We start from the raw sequence: 15,099 nt of genomic DNA on the forward strand, positions 1-15,099 counted from the left end.
ATTTTTAATGAAGTCTCTCATTTACCGCTTTAAAAGCTTATCCAACTATGACAACTTCCGCTTCTGAGAAACCCGGAAATGTGAAAAGGGTCTATTGTGGCTGAATCCCACATGGCACCCTAAACCCTCACGGTCTTCCTCTGAGTCTGCACTTTCGTGGCGTAATGCCGCTTTGACTGTCGGGTAAAGTCCTCTGCGTAGTTCGTAGACTTGCGGCAGTGTTGCCAAGTCTGCGGTTTTCCCGCAGAATTGGGCTACTTTTACACTGTTGCCGCGGGTTGTTTTTCATGTTCGCGTTCAAGTGACCCCAAATAACATGATATTTAACCCTGGAATGCAAATTTTACCAGGGGATCCCCCCAAAACTAGTACTAGTTTTGAGTAGCAATTGACCCTTCGCCAGGAGTTTGATTGATAAGCGATCTAACCAATCATAACGCCGAATTCGCCATTTTGTCCGACAAAACAGTCAGGAGTTAGAAGATCAACCTTGACTTGAAAAATGGTGTGTATTTTCCGCGTTTGAAACAACATACCTTCTCATGTTCATTCATGTTTATTTGATGATATAAATTAACTAGTAGGAAGAGATGATCGGTTCACAAGCCGCTTGAGCTGAGGCGCTACAGCGATCTGTCACGACACATTAAAGAGCCAAAAAAAATTTTTATTGTTTGAATTTCTTTAAAAATTACACAATTTGAAAGCTGGGACTTTGTTTAATATCATAAGTAACCTGTTCTGTATTGTCTGTTGACGTGTTGTCAGTGTCCTCTTTGCTCCGCGATGTATTTTTCACTGCGTGTTGCGTGACAGCGCCACGACTTGTCGGACAAAGCAACAGTAACTAAGGGGGGGCGGGTCTTTGCGAAGGGTCAATTGGGTGGGTTTTGTTGTGAAAACCTGGCAACCCTGACTTGTGGGCTCAGCTGAAGTGTGCATCGAGGGCGCATAGCGGCTGCAAAGGGGGTGTTTGTGAGCACCCTTCTGAAACCTAAAATGATGAATGGGACATGGTCTTGTGGACTTTGTAAGTCATTGTAAGTGCCATTTGGGATTCAGCCTGTGAAATAGGCCTATGTCCAATCGAAACGTCTTCTCAAACAAGAAAAAATGTAGGACGGGACTTGATTTTGTTAATCGGGAACTGATTGGATAATTGCTGCGATATCATGTGAGTGACGGGTTGTCCCGCCCCCTCCAGTAAACACGTCATCAGAGAAAAGATGTCGCTGCAAGAGGGAGGGAAAGTTATTTTGATGACAGATTACAGGGCACATGAATATAGGAAGAGTTTGGTTCCAAAACACGATAAAAAAATAATTGAGTTTCCGCCAAATTGATGAACCTGTGGTGGTTTCTGCGGTGGGGAAGAAACGTAAGCCATCAAAATTTAATCATTTACGTGAGTAGATTAAGAAGATGAAGCACTCGAGTTGGGAGGAGGAAAAATGCCGGCTGTTGCTTGTTCCACGACAGCATCAAACTTACTTCACGGTCCCCAAAACTGAATTTTAAAAGCCGTTTTTAAAACCAATGTATGCGGCAAATGTGTTTATTTTAACTGTGAGGTGGCTACAGATACTCTTTGAACGGTAATGACAAACGGAGACATAATTTATAACATTAACAAGATGACTCGTTGAATTCATTTTGGGAGCGACGACTTAATGTATTTATAGTCAAATGCCTGTATATAATATTAGTATTGACAAAGTTCAGAGACTGTCATATATGTGATTCAACTTACTTGTGTACAACTACTTGTGTATTTTCAATATGAAAAATAACTTTTATATTGATGGATTAATTGCATTTTGAAAAAAAAAACGTGTCATGGATTTATTGCATTTTGATTAAAAAAAAAAAAAATCTGTTTTTATAATAAACCTTTGAAAATCAAAATCTAGATTTGAATTTTTAATGTTTTTATAACCAAAAGATGCTATGTGAAAGTTTGAAACAGAAAATAGTGGGTTTCATCTTGTCGCTTTCTTGGTAAAGAAAACATATTTTACTCAAATTAATCAAAATGGATTTGTAGCGTTTTGGAACCAAACTCTTCATATATAGGCCTATATATATAAGATGTGCAAAGATAAATCATTTATAGTAAATATACTGCAATATTCCATTAAAAACAAGAATTGGCCATTTTGATTTCATGGTGACTTTAATTTCGTGTCTGCAGCTTGCACATGTAATATAATATAATATAATATAATATAATATAATATAATATAATATAATATAATATAATATAATAATATAATATAATATAATATAATATAATATAATATAATATAATATAATATAATATATAAATTTTATTTTAGAATTTTGAGGCGCTTTCTGCCTGTCAATCATTTTGCACGTTCACTCCATATATGACAAGCCGGAAGCTGAGAGCGAGGAACGTGAACTTGGAGCGGTTTTCTAGAGTTTTGGAAGGTGCGAAATGTTTGCGAATTCGCATGTCAAAAACAGCCAACAATACAGGAAGTCGGAGGAACAAAAAGCCAAAGAACCAAATAAGTAGACGACAGTGAACATCGGTGGAATGAGCTGAGAGCTTCAACGCGATTGAACTTGCTTTGCTTCTGTTTCTTGACAGGTAGGAATACTATGGTTACGCTAAAGCGGTGGAGATTTTGCAAGAACGTCGAGTTTAATCCATAATAAGGGGCCATTCACACAGAACAGGGTCTAGAGACACTTTTTTTTATACGTTTTTGAGTACCACAGTATTTAAAAATTGTCATGCGCAAGACGCTAAAAAAGTCGCGAGCGCATATAAGCAGCACAGAGGAATTCAAACCGCTTTGTGTGTGAACGGTCAGGAGCAGGGTTGCCAGGTCTGCACAATATACCCCAGGGTTGCCAGGTTTTCACAAAAAACTCTGCCCAATTGCTTTTCAAAAAAAAGTCCCACGGTAAATATCGCTTTCCGGAGGGTAAAATCCGTGTTTATCGTAGGGTTCCCTGGTAAAATTTGCATCCCAGGGACTAAATATCATGTTATTTGAGGTTGTTTGAACCAGCGGATATTAAAAACAACCTGCGGCAACAGTATAACATTGAAATAAATACTTTGTTGCGACCCTATCGGACTTATGATAGCAACCTGAGTCGTAACAAAGCACTGTTCGCCAGAGGAGAACTGGCCCCCCGACTAAGCCTGGTTTCTCCCAAGGTTTTTTTCTCCATTTTAACACCTATTTGCCCCTTGTTTGCCACCTGATGTCACCTGTTGGAGTTTGGGTTCCTTGCCGCTGTCGCCTTTGGCTTGCTTAGTTGGGGACACTTGACATTTGATATTCAACAGTGCTTTGATCTGCCTGCATTGACACTATTCTTTAAGAGCTGCTGTGCAGCCAAAATAATGTACCAGTTATCAATGTAAAGCTGCTTTGACACAATCTACATTGTAAAAAGCGCTATATAAATAAATGTGACTTGACTTGACTATAAAAGTAGCCCAATTCCGCAGGAAAGCCACTGACTTGGCAACACTGATATACCCCCATGCCCCCCACCCAAATAACGCACGCTACATGATTTTCATCAGAAAAACGCCAATTTTAAAAGATATAGTGGGTTAAATATCTATTTAGACCTGTCTGCAATACCGCATAACCTGATTTTGCTGAGTTCAACATGTTCCTGGGTCAACATTTTTGTTGTTCCTGGAACAACATTCAAATCAAACAATCAGATTTGAGGGACAAGTTTACAGATTATGTCAAGTTTAGGCTTAAAATCATGAATTGGTGCTTCTACATCAGTGTTATTCATCTATCATTTCCCTCTGGTTTTTGGGATAACTTATGGGTAGGGTTAGGTTTAGGGGTAGGAATAGAGACTAAATTTTCAGACTAGAATGTTGTTCCAGGATCAACAAAATATGTTGACCCAGGAACGCATCTAACTCAGCAATATCAGGATGTGCCTGCAATACAAGTCCTGTAATGTGAAATGTATTTTGGCTAAAACTGAGCAACTGAGGTCAGTGACGACAGACAGTTGTGTAAAGACTATAACATGCATTTAGAAAATAGACAGGGTGAAATTTCAATTCACATTAATACAAATTGTTGAAAATAAGTGAATATACAAGTGAATATACTGTATTTGGTTCTGGAGTGACTCGGTCAGTAGTGTGCTGTCTTTCAGTGTGTAGTGCTGTTAAACAGTGTGTGTGTGTGTGTGTGTGTGTGTGTGTGTGTGTGTGTGTCAGGGCACTGTTGAGCAGGTGTTAGCAAAGAAGCTCTTTAAGAAGGCTGAACCATTGGCACAACTCAGAGGGATGTGAAAAAGAGAGAGAAAACGAAAAAGAGAGAAGAGAGGAGTTAAGGAAGAGGAAAGTAACTGGTGTAAAGTGGATTTCCTGGCTGGAAGACAGCTGGTCATTCCCATGGGACTCATTACAGTTCTGACAATCCAGTGTTACGCACACAGCCACATGTACATGCAAAACTAGGTCTCTGTTTGCCATGAATGTAAAGCCATGCTAATAAATTTTCTGACCAACAGCCACCTTCCTTTCTACATCCCTCCATTTTTCTGTGTAAAATGAAAATTCACCCTAAAATTAAATGCTGTCCTCTTTTACTTATCCTCAGGCCTGTATGACTTTCTTTCTTCTGTGGAACACAAAAAGACACATTTTTGTCCATGCAATGAAAGTCAATGCGGTCCAGTGTTGGTTTGGTTTGACATCAGTTGAATCAATCTTCTTGCTATGAAGGCTGTTCAACCTGTCACTCACATGAGATCACATCAATAGCAAACAACGACGTTTCAATGATTCAATCAATTCCCGATGTAGTCCTGCCCTGCATTTTTTTTCTTGTTTGAGAAGCTGTTTCACTCAATAAGGAAGAAAAGACTATCGCATTCGCAACGTCTGTTTAATGCTGAAGTTGAAGGATTATGACCTGTTCTTGTCATCTGTCTTATTTAGTACTTGAATGACCAGATGTGACACTGATAATGATGATACAGTTAAAAACTATAATACAGATGCTACTGAGCGAAGATCAGATGTAGACAGCCTCACTCTCACAGTGGTTATTTAGGGAATTGTGATAGACTGAACTGACGTTATCAGTGTGAGATTTTGCCATCTTCAGAGATCACATTGTAATAAGCGATATAAATTCAGAGCCCACCCGAGACATCTCATCCTTTTCTGATGTCACCAGCTGAAAGGCACGCTCATACACATGCTGTCTTGCATGTTATGTGAGAAGGAGGCTGCTTTGTACCTATAGTTTGGTTGTGAGCGTAGGGACGGGATATTTTTAGAGCTTTGATATAATGATGTATTGCATGCTTTTTTTGCATGCAGTAATTTCTTCGTGCGAGACAGAACCTTGTTGGAGGAATAAATCATAGAAAAGCCAGCCTCCCTGTTTTAGTTTTCTGAATAACAGAATTTAGATTTTTTTTTTTTTTTTAATCTGAGAATGATGGCGTATATGTGTGTTTAATACTATCCAGGATTGTGCCATGATGAACCACAGATCTGTGCACCTGGGAATTATGAGATGGGGCTCCGCCCACCAGCAGTGACATCGTATGTGAACATCTGGAGTAAGGATGAAATGTTTCCACTGATGGAAACAGGGTTAATCTGAGCTAATTTAGCTCTCCCTTCTGTAGTTTTCCATTATTTTTGCCTGTTTGTGCTCTTCTGCTTTAACTTGATTTTGTCTTACAGGATTAGTTCACTTCGGATTTAAAATTTCCTGATAATTTACTCACCCCCTTTTCATTCAGTATGTTTGTCTTTTCTTCAGTTGAAAAGAAGTTATGGTTTTTGAGGAAAACATTCCAGGATTTTTCTCCATATAGTGGACTTCAACGGTTACCAACGGGTTGAAGGTCCAGATTGCAGTTTCAGTGCAGCTTCAAGGCGCTCTACACGACCCCAGACAAGGAATAAGGGTCATTTTCTAAAAAAGATAAAAATGTATATACTTTTTAACCACAAATGCTTGTCTTGCACTAGCTCTGCGATGCGGCACACATTACGTAATCACATTAGAAAGGTCACGCGTGATGTAGACTGAAGTACCGAGTAAGTTTTTACAAAGCGAACGTGCAAAGACTAAGCCAAACACCCTTTACAAAAAAAAAAGGAAAACTGTGTCGGGTGATTTTGAAGTTGGAGGAGAAAATGAGATGAGTACTTCTGCCTACATCACGCATGACCTTTCCAACGTGCAACTATTCCAACTGCAATTTGGACCTTCAACCCGTTGATAGCCGCTGAAGTCCACTATATGGAGAAAAATCCTGGAATATTTTCCTGGAAAAAAAAAACATAATTTCTTTTCAACTGAAGAAAGAAAGACATAAACATATTGAATGATGTGGGAGTGAGTAAATTATCAGGAAATTTTAATTCTGAAGTGAACTAATCCTTTATTGTACATGCTGCTTCAGATGTGGCTTACTTTGCAGTGTATAGTGGTAAATCTAACCAGAATTTAATTGGCTCATAACCCCTTGAGGGGGCCTCCAGCACCACGGCCCCATACGCCAGGCATATGTACATTTTATGGGCATTTTAGGCATTTTTTGACATTTTGATGCAAATTTAATAACAATTTAAGTAACAAAACCTTCATATTTTGTGATTAAATAGCAATGTTTTAAGACTACAACCAAACATTCTCCCAATGTACATTCTCGTGGTTTCTCCCAAGGTTTTTTTTCTCCATTTCGGTCACCGATGGACACTTTCTAAGGATCTGTGGACATCCTGAGTAATTGTGACACAGTGTCCGAGCTCTGAAAGATCAATTTGAACAGGATCTGTAATCCTTTTTTCCTGTCTCATGTTTTTTGGCAGCGCAAACCAGGGGAGAGCAGTAGCTACATCAGTTCATGGTGGCCCAGAGTGCCACTCTAATGTGCAGATGTCCATCGCAGACCAGATGAGCTCAAAAATCAATAGCTGCCCTTTAAATCTGTGGGCCCCGCCACGGTCCCTGTGTACCTGGTGTAGTTTACCAGCTGCCGTCAGTCCTCCTAGCTAGTCCCTGGCCCAATCGCTCTCTGATTGGGACAGATGGGCATGCTGGAGTAGAGAGACCAGACTGCATGTCCATTTATTCTCATTAGTCATGAAAAAAGAAAACCCAAGGCAGTCTAGCCGCTCATTTATTTGGAAAGAGCCTATAGGACATGGTTGACTTCAGGTGCACAAAGCCACACAGATTTTCATTAAAGGGATAGTTTACCCCAAATTTAATCCTTTACTCACCCTCATGGAAAAGCTGTTCTTTTTTATACATACTCAAAACATATTTAGGCCTAAATTTAGGATTAGTATATTTTAACTGTGTCTAAAATGTACATCCATATTTAACTTTTAACATAAAGTAAACACATATGATGCATTTTTGTCAGTCATACATAAATTAAACATGTATGAGATTTGTTTAAAATGCACAATAACCAGGTTTATATATTATATATTTTTTATATGTTTATTATAAATAATCATAAGTAAACTCAGTATGTTTCAATCTCAACTATTTTAGCTAGTTTAATCATACTTGTTCCACAGCTAGCCATATTTACCATGTTCATAGTTTTTAACTGATTATATTTAATTTTCACAATTAACAGATTTATGCTGATTCTAAGCAATTTCAATTAATGCATGTTGAAAATATGATTTAAATAAAATCAAGAAGATAGAAAAATGTAATAATAAATGATAGTGAATGGTGATTATGGCTTTCAAGCAAGATTCTCAAAGCAAAATTTTCAGTGAATAATGACTAAATTTTCAGTCTGTTCCTCATTTGAGGCTATCATGTGTGCTATATATCAGTTTTTAAAGCCATAAGTCATATGAACAGTTTTTCTGATGCTTTATTGGAGTTTTTTTTGTCCTTTTTGTAGCTTTAAAACCCCATTTAAATTCACTTTAAATGAATGGAAAAGAGACGCTCGCAGATTCTGCTAAACATCTCCTGTTGTGTTCCACAAAGAAAAGAAAGTCATAAAGGTATGGAATGACGTGAATGTTAATAAATGATGACAGAATTTTCATTTTTGGCTGAACTATCCCTTTAAGTGTGAAGGTGAGTTTGCAGGAGGTAACCAAACCCCTCAGGCTAATATTGAGAGGTGCGCTAAAGACTTATGAGTTTGTGTTCTCGTGTTTAGAGGTCACAGTGTCTCTCTCAAGCTGTGACTTTAAGCTTTTGAGGTGTCAGGACGTGTGCGTGAGAGAGAGATAGACTAACACAGCCACTGCCTCCACGCCTGTCACCTTTCACAGAGCAGAAAACACATCCTGACGTTAAATGAATATTAAGGCCAACAGCTTCTTTTACTTGGGTTCACTTGCAGGGGGTCTGCCGCAATATGTGTGTGCTCGCTTGTGTTTATGCGTATGAGAATGTGTGTCATTTGGAGTGACAGCTCTTGTCGACGTCTCCATCACCTTCCTGAAGGGGCGTGTCCCTGCTGTCAGAGCTTTGAATGACAGGTCACCGTGTGCCATGTACTTCAGTCCGGCCATACAAATGACCCTCTTCCCCTTTCCCTCAACCCCGTCTTCTGTCCATCCTTCCTTTCTTCACACTGCTTTCATAAGTATCTCTATTGTGTTGCATATGTTTTTAGCCTTCAGTGTTAAACGTTTGAAGAGCACCGTTATGCCCCTCCTCATGGGCTGTACCCGCATATCCAGACCCATCATCAAACGCTTGACTGCGAGCTAAATAAAATCTACCCACACACACTGGTATAAAGAGGCCTATTGTCCGCAGGCTGCTTTTGTGAATGTGGAATTATCGCAGGGGATCCTCTAAACCATCTTAGAGCGACTGACAGCTTTATAGAGAGAGAGAGAGGGGTGGAGGGGAGGAATAGATGGAGCTGGAGATCTGAAGCGGAGACTCCTGGGGGACTTTAAGAGCTGCTGGCTGCAGTGAGACGGGACGACACGGGGCTACTTCCTGCTTATCGTTAGGGTCCGGCATCTGCGTCCAATTCCAAAGCTCCCGCTTCCCACTGATGCCTCAGCACTTTCATCGCAATCATCGGATTAAACAGGAGCTACAAAAGAGAAACGTAGCATCCGTCACTTTTAGTAATTAATTGTATCAGACTGTCAATTGAATGACAGATTTACATTTGTTTTGACATTCAACTTTTGTTTCTACCACAGAAAGATCCCAGTCTAGAGTAGGCATCTTAAATCCATGGAAATGGTTTCTGTGCCAAAAATTCAGGAATAATAAATATATCATGACAATGTGATGGAAATAATATATTACTTTGCTCAACTCTCAAAGTACATACATTTATTGTTCAAAAGTTTTTGAAAGAAATGAATTATTAATCAAGGATGCAATAAAGTGATCAAACGTGACTTTTATTTTACAAAGATTTTAAATTTGAAATAAATGCTGTTCTTTTTTTATTCATCAAAGAATCCTGAAAAAATGGATCATGGTTTCCACAAAAATGAATATTAAGCAGCACAACTGTATTCAACATTGACAATAATAAGAAATGTTTCTTGAACAGCAAATAGAATATTAGAATGATTTCTGAAGGATCATGTGACACTGAAGACTGGCTGCCACCACAGGAAAAGATAACTCATTTTAAAAAATATTTTAAAATAGAAAACAGTAATATTTTATTCAAATCAGTGCAGTCTCAGTGAGCACAAAAAGAGACTTCTTTCAAAACATTAAATCTTTTGAATGGTAGAGTAACTAAAACTTTCGCAAAAATATCTTTTTCTTAACCTTATCTTTTTCTTTTTTTTCTCCCCCCAGTATAAAGCATATCTAAACATCCTGGAGAATCAAATGTATGTATTTCATTATTAAGACTTCAGGGTTTTATTGTTCTTACCCCACTGGCAAATGTTTTCTTTAAGTGTAACTCTAACCAAATTAGTAGTGAAATAATAATAATAATAAAAAAAGCCTAACCTAATAAAAATAATTCAAGATACAGTATGTTCTCTGAAAATGGTTTTTGCAGTGATTTAGATTTGCACTCTAAAAAGTTTAGAAAAAAAAACAAGGAAGGCAGCGTGATAAGGTTGATAGCTCTCAACACACTAATGCTTATAATGGTATGGAGCAGAGCAAGCATTTTCAATGAATTCCTATGGAAGTTGAGCTTCCATAGGAATGCGTTGAAAATGCTCCTAGCCAGTGACCATGTTCCGTTATGAATGTTTGTGAGCATTTTACGAATTAGCGCCAATTTGGGGGCGGCAATTGCTTGAATGATGAGTTCATTATTATTCTTAATGAAAAACACAACAACTAGAAAAACACAACTAATCCTTTGCATGTTTCCTATTAGCATTGGGTTTAAATCCAAAATATTGCCAAATAGGCGCTTTTACATTTCGCTTTGAAACCAAATCTTCCGCCATCGTCTTGTCAGTCAGCTCCTCACTCTCGTGATGAATGAAATCTATCTCCTGCTGCTGATCTGTGCTGGCTCACGCTGAATTGAGCAGACATGTTCAGTTTTTAATTGTAATGTCTGTTCTCTAACCCAACTAAATGATTTTTATTACTATAAAAAAATCAAACCTACGGTGAGGGGGCAATGGGCAAGAGATGTAATCGGTGTTGCGGCTGAACACCAGTAACACCAGTAATACCGACTACTGCAGCAAGCCTATTGGAAACTCAGAAACACTTAAAAAAAGACTTGTTTTGTGTACATTTTAATGTTTGTCTAAATAAATGGCTTAATCGGCATGAGTCAACGAGCCTTAATGCATTATACACAGTATCTAACTAACTCCAGAACAGCATATTTTTAGTGAGCTCATATAGAGTAGTCTTTACCATGTCAATGAGTGATGTGTTTTGAGTCGAGTGCGGTGAAGATGGGCTGATGGATGTATCTGTGTTGTGGTCCGGTGTGTGAAGGGACTCTGGAGGGTCTTCATTCTCTGCGTTGTTGTGGAGGTCCCATGAAATGCCAGGAAATACCACTCCATGCTGTCACTGATACATCACGACACAGCTTTGCTGCCCCAACTCACACGAACGCTGAGTTATATGCAATTAGTACCAACAGTCACAAACTGAACCGTGTTGATCCACGGGTTATGGGAACGAGCGTGTGTTTGTGTGTGTGTATGTGTATTTAGAGCAGCGACAGCTGATACTGGTCAGCTGTCTCATTAGTTTTATCATTAGGCGAACAGCTGAGTACAGAGGCTCTCTCTTCTCTTTCTCACTCCTTTCCCTCCTATTTGTCTTTCTACTCTGTGTTTCTCATGGGAAATACTTGGAGCAGTGCCCCATTTCCATCTACCTCCTACCATATTCAGATGTGCCTTATATGAAATGTAAACAAAGGCCAAACCGTTCAACCCTTTCATCATGTTCTACGGTTTCAGACTCATCTCATATCCACCGTGCCCTTTCCATATACTCCACATACTGTGCCCTGTGAGTTTGTAATGGTGACTCTCACATCCAGCTGTTCTGGGGCTTGTCTAATTGTTGGCATGACAGTGTCAGTGATATGGTAAGGGGATGCCCTGGTCATATGTGCACATCGCTGTACTGTTGTGATAGACTGGCTGGATATGGTCTCGCTCGTACTGAGGCCTGTTGCACAAAGCCGGTTTCAGTGGCTACCCATTGGGACACCTGACCATTACACCAACAGGGACTGTAATGACATTGCATTCTAAATACATAAATTAATATGGAGTTGGTCTAACAGCTACAACAACTTCCACTTCCATTTTCGAGAGTTTCTGTGGGAAACTCCATTAGAGCATCTGTAAGGTCATGCATTGATGTTGGACAAGAAGGCCTGGCTCGCAATCTCCATTCCAGTTCATCCCAAAGGTGTTTGATGGGTTTGAGGTCTGGGCTCTGTATGGGCCAGTCAGGTTCTTCCATACCAAACTCATCCAACCATGTCACTATGGACCTAATTGTCTTTATCCCCAAACTGTTCCCACAAAATTGGAAGCAATAGCATTGTCCACGATATCTTGGTATGCTGAAGCATTAAGATTTCCCTTCACTGGAAGTAAGGGGCCAAGCTCAACCCCTGAGAAACAGCCCCACACCATTATCCCTCCTCCACCAAACATTACAGTTGGAACAATACAGTCAGGCAGGTAACATTCCCCTGGCATCCACCAAACCCAGATTCGCCCATCAGACTGCCGACCAGAGAAGCGTGATTCGCCACTCCACAGTTTCCACTTCTCCAGAGTCCAGTGGTGGCGTACTTTACACCACTCCATCTGAAGCTTGCCATTGAACTTGGTGATGTGAGGCTTGCATGCAGCTGCTCAGCCATGGGAACCCATTCCATGAAGCTCCTGTAGCAGTTTTTGTGCTGATATTAATGCCAGTGGAAATTTGGAACTCTTCAGCTATGGTATCAGCAGAGCGTTGGCGACCTTTACGTGCAATGCGCCTCAGCACTCGGCAACCCCTCTCTAAGACTCTACGTGGTCTTCTGCTATGTGGCTGTGTTACTGCTGTGCCTAAGCGTTTCAACTTTCCAATACTTCCACTTTCAGTTGACCATGGAGTATGAAATAGCATAGATGAAATCTGCAAAATTTGCTAAAATTGTATATGCCTGTGGCAGTGGGTCTGATTGAAATTAGCCCAATTTGACTAGTTTACCAGTATTAGCCCAACTTTACTAGTTTTGTATTTGTATGTTATTAGGGTACCGATGGTGTGAGGACCCTATTGTAATTGCTCGGTCAATTCTTCTTCTTCTCCGAAATGAATCGCATTTTTGAGGGCCTAAACATGCTAGAAAACTTATGAAACTTTGCACACGCGTCAGAAGTGGTGAAAATGTACGTCTGATATGGGTTTCACAATTAGATGAGGCAAAATGGCTCGATAGCGCCACCTACAAAATGAAATTCGGTAGACACATGTAACAGCCCAATATCTTCAAAATGTGGTGCAAAATCTGAAAACCCAACAGGAAGTGAGATATTGTGAATTTTCTCTGCAAAATTTTTGCAGTTTTTGCCATTTCCAGATGTTGTACTTTAACGAATTCCTCCTAGAGCTTTAATCTGATCGACATCATATTTGGTCAGTCTAATCTAAAGGCCTTTGCGATGTTAAATTGATCTTGTGTGTAAAGATCTTGAGTTTTCACTGAAGGGTGTGTCCGTGGCGCCCTGACAAAGTTCGGTGTTTTGCCATGAAATAGGACGTTGTTGTAACTCGGGCATATAATGTCCGATCTGCCCCAAACTTCACATCTACATGGCAATATTCAGTTACAGTCATAGCGCCACCTGCGGGCAACAGGAAATGGCATGCTTTACACTAGGTAATTCACTCCCAGAAACACATTTAAATATGCCATGAAGTACCAAACATGTTATAAACACGTTAAATCATGCAACACTTGGCTAAGTGCTAATGTATGCAATTAACACCATAAAAGAGGAAGTTGTAGTAACTCAGGCATACAATGTCCAATCTGCCCCAAACTTCACATGTTTTGATAATAGTCAAATAATAATCAAAATTACTTTGCCATATTTCTCCTATATTTGCATGCTTAAATTCATATCGCCCTCTGTTTATCGTTTGCAGCTTTAATTAGAAGATTGGAAATGAGAAATTAGATTTCAAAAGGGGGTTTTGAAATCTGGTTCCCCAAAGAACTTTTTTAAGTGAACACTTCATAAGAACCAATAGCGTGAAAATATTTAAATAATTTGAGCATCTTTTTTTCATTATGAAAAAACTTTTGTGGAATGGAAAGATTCCATGGATGTTAAAGGTTCTTCATGGAACCATATAACACTAAAAAACCTTTGTTTTAAAGAGTGTAGCGATTGTGAGTCCAGTCTTATAAAGTATGTGCATGTTGAGTTGCTTCCAAAGGAGAGCGTTTCGAATCAGTTTCATGGTGGTTAGGATGCTGTCTTAGATAGGAAGCTGCCTGTGTAGGGAATCTGCAGCAAGGCAGTTAAGTGTGTTTGGACAGTAGGAGTTTATGTGAAAGCTTCTTTCATTAAGAAGAGAGACTAGGGATGGGCTGAGGTGATGGAGGTCTGAAACAGCTCTCTGAACCTCTGCCGATAAACTCGCAGGAAGTGTAAATATTTGTCCCTGCAACAGTTTTGACAGGGCTGTCCTGTTTACCAGCTTCAGTACCTCATTCAGCACTCTCTGTTTGTTCGGATCTGTACATGTGAGTGTTAGTATTACACATTTTAGTGCATCTGTACGAGTCTTTTTTTGGAGGAGGTCTTTCTGGAACAGTGTTGTGTCAGATTATACGATTGCTCTGCATGCGTGATCTGAACGACAGCTGCCCAGAACTTCTGCTGTCCTCCTGTATAGGTTTAATGTGCTCATATTGTGTTACGTAATGGACACCCTTCACTGGCAAAATCTCTTTTTTTTCTTTTCTCTTGTTTTTATTTCCTCATCTCATCTGTCCTTCATAAAGACCTTTATGCTGTTTTTTTCCCTGTATCCGTATATGTTAGTCATCTTTCATGTTCATATGTTATGAATAGTTGTATTTTTAGCACTATTTGCATATCTTTTCATTATTGATTTGTAAAGCAATTTAAATTATTACTATTGTTTATGAAATATACAATATATACATTACCATTAGGAGTTTAACGATACACAAAACTGACAGTTTGGTACGTACCTCGGTTTTGAAATCACGGTTCGATTTCAAAACGCTGCTTCAGGAAGCATCGGATAATAAATGAATCAGTGTATCGAATCATGATTTGGATCGTGCGTCAAACTGCCAAATGGCTGAAATCACGTGACTTTGGCGCTCCAAACAGCAGATTCGACACACTGATTCATTTATGATCCGATGCTTCCTGAAGCAGCGTTTTGAAATTGGCCATCACTAAATAAGTCGTTATTTCATTTTTTTGGTGCACCAAAAATATTCTCGTCGCTTTATAATATTAATATTGAACCACTGAACGAACATGAACTGATTTAGATGTGTTTTTAGTACCTTTATGGATCTTGAGAGAGGAAATGTCATTGCTCCCTATGAAGGCCTCACGGAGCCATCAGATTTCAACTAAAATGTCTT

General features: G+C 39.3%; 2 long non-coding RNA genes across 2 annotated transcripts; one reads left to right on the forward strand and one right to left on the reverse strand.

Moving 5' to 3' along the window:
• Nucleotides 1-2,394: 2,394 nt before the first annotated feature.
• LOC125277630 lies at nucleotides 2,395-4,532 on the forward strand. The gene is made up of 2 exons (XR_007186951.1): nucleotides 2,395-2,614; nucleotides 4,238-4,532. It is a non-coding gene; the product is annotated as an uncharacterized LOC125277630 (long non-coding RNA).
• Nucleotides 4,533-7,153: 2,621 nt separating this feature from the next.
• On the reverse strand, nucleotides 7,154-11,116 carry LOC125277617. Its single transcript, XR_007186944.1, has 2 exons — nucleotides 10,854-11,116; nucleotides 7,154-9,084 (listed from the first exon to the last, which is right to left on the reverse strand). It is a non-coding gene; the product is annotated as an uncharacterized LOC125277617 (long non-coding RNA).
• Between the last annotated feature and the right edge of the window lie 3,983 nt (nucleotides 11,117-15,099).

This window comes from Megalobrama amblycephala, linkage group LG10 (genome assembly GCF_018812025.1).
Source record: "Megalobrama amblycephala isolate DHTTF-2021 linkage group LG10, ASM1881202v1, whole genome shotgun sequence".
NCBI lineage: Eukaryota > Metazoa > Chordata > Actinopteri > Cypriniformes > Xenocyprididae > Megalobrama > Megalobrama amblycephala.